This window comes from Schistocerca piceifrons, chromosome 5 (assembly GCF_021461385.2).
Source record: "Schistocerca piceifrons isolate TAMUIC-IGC-003096 chromosome 5, iqSchPice1.1, whole genome shotgun sequence".
NCBI classification, from domain to species: Eukaryota; Metazoa; Arthropoda; class Insecta; order Orthoptera; family Acrididae; genus Schistocerca; species Schistocerca piceifrons.
The window spans coordinates 514,845,742-514,853,330 of NC_060142.1; positions in this window are offsets into that span (position 1 = coordinate 514,845,742).

The following is a 7,589-nucleotide window of genomic DNA, read 5'->3' on the forward strand; positions in this document are numbered from 1 at the left end:
CCTTGGAAAAGGACATGTCCGATTCTCTTCCACAGCCATTCCCAACCCGAGATTGTGCTCTGTCTCTAATGACCTGGTCGTCGAAAGACGTTAAGCCCTCATATTGCTTTCCTCTTCATAGAGAACTATCATACATCAAAACATAGCTTACATTTACACACAGAGCTTGGTTTAATATACAATAAACCACGTATTTTCTTTAATACACTCGATGTGCTGTTTAAATTGGAGCACTGTAAAACATTGATAAGTACGTGTTTCAGTAGCATGCTGTCAACATCGGCTGCTCCTCTACGAATTATACAAAATTTTGTAAGAATACATTCCCAACAGGTCAATTTCGTTTTTTTTCCTTTGACGGTGATGGTAGGTGGCAAGTTTCATTGGTTGCTTGGTGAAATATTCATTTCAATTTCTGCCGTTGAGAAATGCTATGCGGAGTGAAGCGCCTATAGCATTAAGCATCAGTCACAGATTCACTTGTTACAGGTAGACAACTGCCCTTAACATTCGATATTACAGGTCGGATACTAGTATAATTGTGTTGATACACTTTTATTGCAAAGATATACCTTCCGATTTCATTTTTAAATGAAGCTGGATGCCAAATTTTGACTTTTTACGGTGGATTTAGAAGACACTATTGTACATGCTCGCTATTACGTAAGCAATTTTTGTGGAATCACTTGCTACCGAGTGCCTAGGTGGTTTTATACAGTGCACGGCCATGTGAGTTTAATCTCAGAACCCAAAACGCATCAAACGAGTCTGCTGAAAACCTTGTCTTTTACCATTATCTTTGTAACAGAAACTGGAATAATAGTGAAGTACGCTGTATTGTTACTAACAAAAATGAAAAACTGAAGTCGAAAAAGTAATCCCCTGACTTAATCAATAATTTTTCAGTGATTAACTGATGTTCACTAGTTTCCTTGTAGTTAAACAAAGCATACTTTGTATATTTTATGCCGTAATTCTTCCTCATATCAAAAGTTCTATTATTACCTGCTGGAATAATATGTGTTTTTTTAAAAAAGTTCAGTCACCACTGTTTCTGTATTTTCCTTCGTCATACTACGGCGAGATTTCTACATCACTAACATATAATGTTATCCAACGCAGTGCCATAATCATTAGCTGAGAATTAAACGAGGGCTATTCGGAAAGCAAGGAACGATGGGTCACGAAATGTAAACCAAGTGAAAATTAAAACTGTTTTATTTTCAAAGGTTAGCTACACCTTCCAGCTACTTCTCTACACAGTCGCCGCCCAGACTTAGACATCTGTCATAGCGTTGTACCAGCTTTTCAATTCCCTCGTTATAGAAGACAGCCGCCACTGCTTTTCGACAATTTTCTACTCTGGACTGCAGCTCTTTGTCTCTATCAAAATATTGTCTTCATAGCTAGCAGTTCATGTGAACAGAGATGAACCTCAGGGGTAGCCAGTTACAGGCTGTGTCTTGGATGATCAAACACTTCCCATCGAAAACGTTGCAGGAGCATCTTCAATGCCCCTGCAGCGTGCGTCCGAGAATTGTCATGTAGAACGAACTGCATGACAGTTATGTTATGTGGAGTGCATAGCTGCAGGCGAAATCTTTCGCCAGGCCCTCATACTTGGCGGGAGACGCTAAATTACGTTCTCACTGTGAGCTCAGAAATCAAAAGAGCAACATGATGCGATCGATAGGTGTACTAGACACAGTGCCCAAAGCATCTGTGCAAAGCTTCATCAGATTTTCACTGTATTTTTCATTTTGCAACCGATCTTTCTTTACTTTCCGTATAACCCTCGTATAAACTAATAACGGAGAGCCTCGTGTGTAAAGTTTTAAGATCGTTGCAGTTCACAATCTGTGAAGATAAAGCAAGAGGACACAAGATAATAAAAAGAAACGTCTCTATCTCAGAGTTTGAGAAACTGACCCAAATGGAGAAGCAGCCTCGAGCATTACTTGGTTTCAGTATTTGTAGTAATTATAGTAACATCGGAAGAGCCAGTAATAACCTATAGCATTCACGGTGTTATAATCTATTTGATAGAAGCCGATATCAAAGTGTAAAAAGAAATCAGTATCAACGTGAGAGGCAGTTCTGCAAGAAAAATAAAAATAGTATTTGAGTTATTATCGTACGCTTAACACACTCGTAAAAAGCTATTAGTCATATTCAGTTACGGAGGTCATGTGCAATCCGATGCACGAGAAATAAATTTACTGTGCTGGCGTGTAAGTCCTCCCGTTACTTTACTGCTTAATTGCCTTCATTAGTGAGCTGCCAGTCATGGACAGCTAACAACTCTTTTATTTGATTTTTTCTATTTTATGCATCCAGGAATAATCAGTAGGTGGCAACTAATTTAGGATCGTCACGCAGACGCCCTCTAACAGGGATGTGCAAGATCACTAACCACTAATCGCAAATAATAGCACCTCTCGTCATACGCAAGTCATGTCATTTGTTAGAAATACTACCATACAGAATGTGTATGTCGCAGAGAATACCTTTGCCGTGTCTCACTAAATTAAGAAACGAACAACTTCCGGATCTCTCATGGGGCCGACGTTATCATTATGTTAATCATTACAGACACGTCTGACTACGTGTACACAGAGTAGATACGAAAGAAAATATGCCAGTGTCCAAAATTAAAGCAGCGAACGAAAAATCTGCAAGGTTACGTTTAATTTGGCGCAAAGCAGTATAAACAGATACTAGTAAACTAAAAAACAATGTAAAGAAAATAAAACTTTAACAACTGCAACATATAAAGGAAGACAATTTAACGGATTTGCACACATCTGGTCAATGTGCTCAGTATGGGGTTTGACCACCTGTGGTAGAAATATAGGCCTGACAGTGATATGGCATGTTATGAATGATGTCATCAATCTCATGTCGAGGCAATGATGACCATACTTCCCGGACAGCTGCACGCAAGTCTTGGAGAGTGGATGGTCATGGTGACGTGATGCAACCAGTCTCCAAAGTGTACCCCAGGTGTGCTCTGTGGGATTCAAACTGGGAGAGCGAGCAGGTCACGCCATCATTACAGACACGTCTGACTACGTGTACACAGAGTAGATACGAAAGAAAATATGCCAGTGTCCAAAATTAAAGCATCGAACGAAAAATATGCAAGGTTACGTTTATTTTGGCGCAAAGCAGTATAAACAGATACTAGTAAACTAAAAAACAATGTAAAGAAAACAAAACTTTAACAACTGCAACATATAAAGGTCGTGCTCCACGTTCCCTCCAGATGCGAATCCGTCGGGAATCGTTCCCCAGGCCAAATCGGGACACGTCGGTGAAGACAACTTTGGCCCACTGTTCAACCGTCCAGGTGGCATGTGAACTACTCAACTCTAGACGTTCCGTTCTGTGAAGACGCGTCAGAAGTACACATACAGCACGTCTCCGACAGTAAAGGCCACTCTGTTGAAGCCTTCTGTACACAGTTTACCTCGGTACAACACGTCCAGGGGGTGCTGAGAGGCCACAACCCAGCTGCCGTGCAGTGCAGTATCGCTGTGTCCATACAGCCTAATAACGGTCCTGTCTTTCTAATGTCATACGCGGTCGGCCGTGGCCTGGCCTTCGGAATAAGATTTCGATCTCTATAAAATGCCGCCACATCCAAGAAACAACAGAACGATTCACACTAAGCTATCGGGCCACATCAATTTGCAACTGTTCTGCTTCCATTCTTCCTATGGCAATCCATCTCAGAAGCCTTGTAGGTGTCTGTGCCATACGGCACTGCCTATGATTGTGTACACAGCGACTTTGGATGTGGGACTACACTGTAAACCCCGTTTGATAGGTGTTCAAAAATGGCCCTGAGCACTATGGGACTCAATATCGGAGGTCATCAGTCCCCTAGAACTTAGAACTACTTAAACCTAACTAACCTAAGGACATCACACACATCCACGCCCGAGGCAGCATTCGAGCCTGCGACCGTAGCGGTCGCGCGGTTCCAGGCTTTGATAGGTGACCTGACGTCATCGTTGGTGTGGTTTCCTTTGACCAGAATGCCTCCCTCCATGAAGAACGCGCTCGTACGGACATTTTTTGACAGTTTGTATGATTATGTTGTGAGTTAGACACAGGACGGGGAAATAGCGGTTGTTGCTTGAATTCTAGACAGCAGTGTATTTCACTAAAACATCAACCTAAACGTGAACATTGCAGCCGCATCGCACCTTTTACAGATCTTTTCCGACGACCTGTTACAAAAATGGTTCAAATGGCTCTAAGCATTATGGGACTTAACATCAGTCCCCTAGACTTAGAACTACTTAAACCTAACCAACCTAAGGACATCAGACACATCCCTGCCCGAGGCAGGATTCAAACCTGCAACCGTAGCAGCGGCGCAGTTTCGGGCTGAAGCGCCTAGAACCACTCGGTCACAGCGGCCGGCCGACCAATCACAGAACAGAGTTACGTACAGGTACATGTGGAAAAGTATTAAAAGGAAATCCAGAACAGAAAGTGCGTTAGCAAAAAACACTTAATGTTACCAAATCCTCGTGACTGAATGAGGAACAGCGAAAGAAAAAATACTAATGCTTACGAAAATAGTATCACCATACATGTAACTGAAGTGCATTTTATAGCATCTATATGGTGAATGAAAATTCATAAATGATAACAGTAAGAGAACCGCGTTTGATCACTTTGTTTGACAATTCAGTATGATGCGATCCCCCATGTCTCTTACTTGTTGACGTATGATCAAAGAGGACCTAGTTACACGCAGGGGAAACCGCTGTCACAAAATTTGTAAGCCCGTCTCAAGGCATCAAATGTATTTTATGGTTTCTAGGCAATGGAAGATAACAAAATGTTATGCGTTCCACCAATCCTGGTCGTATCACATTGTATGGAATTTCGACGCAGGAAGGTTCAGGTCTGTTGCAGTGCTTCAGCGCACTGTCAGCGCTGGCAACGAAGCTGTGTGGAACGTTATGGCCACGCGGATAGTCGGCAGTGGTCTATTGCTGTGATCACAATGCGTGGTTCTAGGCGCTGCAGTCCGGAACCGCGCGACTGCTACGGTCGCAGGTTCGAATCCTGCCTCGGTCATGGATATGTGTGATGTCCTTAGGTTAGTTAAGTTTAAGTAGTTCTAAGTTCTAGGGGACTGATGACCTCAGAAGTTAAGTCCCATAGTGCTCAGAGCCATAATGCGTGGTCCAATAGCTCGTTGCTAGTTACGACTCTCTTTTATCCAATGGTTTCACAGGTGCAGGAACCGGTATGTCTTGATATGTCAAACTCACTGGAGACCGATCATTCGAAAAGGCTCATATGCTAATATTGAGTATTTTACATCATGTGAGGGCGGCGAGATAGAATGACACTCAATTTGCGGAAGGAGGGAAGCAATATTGGAGTTTAACGTCACATCAACGACCATCTCATTAGGGACTGAGAAAACGATTTAGAGAAGAATGTTGAGTTCTGTGTCAGTGTTTCCATCTCGCAATTTACCTTAAGTGATTTCCAAATTTTTTGCATTCCATGTAATCTTCGTTTTTTTTTTCATTTTCACTGAAAATGGTATATTATGTGTGCTATGAATGGGATGCTATTTTCGCCGGTCAGTTTAGTAATTGCCCCCCCCCCCCCCCCCAGAGCAGGTTCATATATCAACTAGCCACTCTCTTGCCTAATGTACTGGACGTGCCGCATATAAGAACAAAGTGCAAAACGATGTCTACTATTCGGTTAAAATAAAACATCTTTCGCTAGCTCCTTTGTCTTAGATTTTATAGAGAATATTTGATGATACACCAACACCTCATTAGGTAGTGGTAGTACCCTCCGTTCGTCCACCTGGTAAAGTCTCACGTTCTTTGTTCCGTGTATGCCACGAATATTTTTTGTGAACTGTTTGAGAGTTACGCTCGTATGATGTAATCCGTTTCCTGCCTCTGGAATTTCCTTTCCATACACTCTAAGAATCAACTTTATTAATTTTTATACACTTCGTACACCAAGAATGGTTACTGGTATGCTTTTATTTAAATAATAGTGTGTATACGATATATCTGTATAGTCTATAGACTGTAGTATACTACGATATAATAGTGCTTTAAATACTAATCAAAGAATGGTTACTGGTATGCTTTTATTTAAATAATAGTGTGTATACGATATATCTGTATAGTCTATAGACTGTAGTATACTACGATATAATAGTGCTTTAAATACTAATCAGACATCTTTGATAAGCAGTACAGTTTGTCAGGCTCTTACCTATTTGATTTAGCATACGAGTGAGTATATCTTCATTAGCAGTATACCTTCAATTTACATTTACCTGATTAACTAAACGTCAGGAAACATCGTTGCTCATAAGTAGTTTGTACGCTACTGATAGTCTAGCTCCCTTATTCCCTTATTGTTCAGAGTATCACTAATTTTAGCTTCCATAAATACATGTGGCAGACACAGACTCAGTCTAGTGTCCCTACAGCGTTATCTGTATAAGAAGTATTCGAGACCAGTGATAACTTTTTAGAGTTCTGCTACGGCAGAAATTGTCAGACACAAGCTACATTATATTTGTAGCTTCTGACATCAGTTCTTGCCTTAATACACTTGCTGCAGAGCGAGAGGCAACTTAGATAACGCAGTTTGAATACATTTACAGTGGCTATTCTGTTTCCGTCTCCTGGTTGAAGTGTGTATGTTCCTCCAGATAAATGTAGCCTGAGTGTTAAAGACGAAAGAAAATAATGGCATCGATGTGGAATCAAATTAGAAACATACCTGAAACCAATTTAGACGACAACTTTTCTTGCACTTATAGGTTCTCTGTCTCTTCATTGTTAAGTAATCGTACTTGATCTGCTAACTCTTTGTCTTCATCTTTCCCGAACACTGAGCGATGGGCCACAACAGTTACACCCTCTAGGTAAATATCTTGTACTGCCATCTTGTTACAAACCTGTACTTTCCCTAAATCACTTGAATAGTATGTGGTCGATGCTCCACAGTTGCAGGTCTTTCGTTTGTAAAAGCTACGATGTCGACAAGACGTTAAATTTTCTTTTATACTTACTGTCTCCAAGCGCAAACTGTGTAACGGTTTTGATTCGGCAACGATATCGATTAGAACATGCTACATTCCAACTCTGGCTAAATTTAGCCGTTCAAAGGCATACACAGAATTTTTTAAGGATACTGATGAATTGGATATTACTTATCTCTTACCTGTAACACCCTGCTACTTCACAAATAAAAAAAAGTTGCATCCGAGAGGAGAGGAAGGGTGTTAAGAGCACTACAGTAGTTTGAAATAATTCTTTCAGTCTTGTGGAAGACTGTAACGTTTCCACGTTTGTGGTGCAAGAACTAAGGCTTAAGTGTATTAACATCAATAAAACCTGCGTAAACAGCTATATACTTAATCTGCCATCAGGCGGCTAATTTAATGGACAAGGAAACGCTATACTCCTTTCACTTTTACTTCTGTTCTACATTTATCGTCGTGTAGAAGAATCGGCGTTTTATAATGCGATGCAGAATATCATATTAATTATATTTGAAGAGTGTGCTGCTAACGGAGT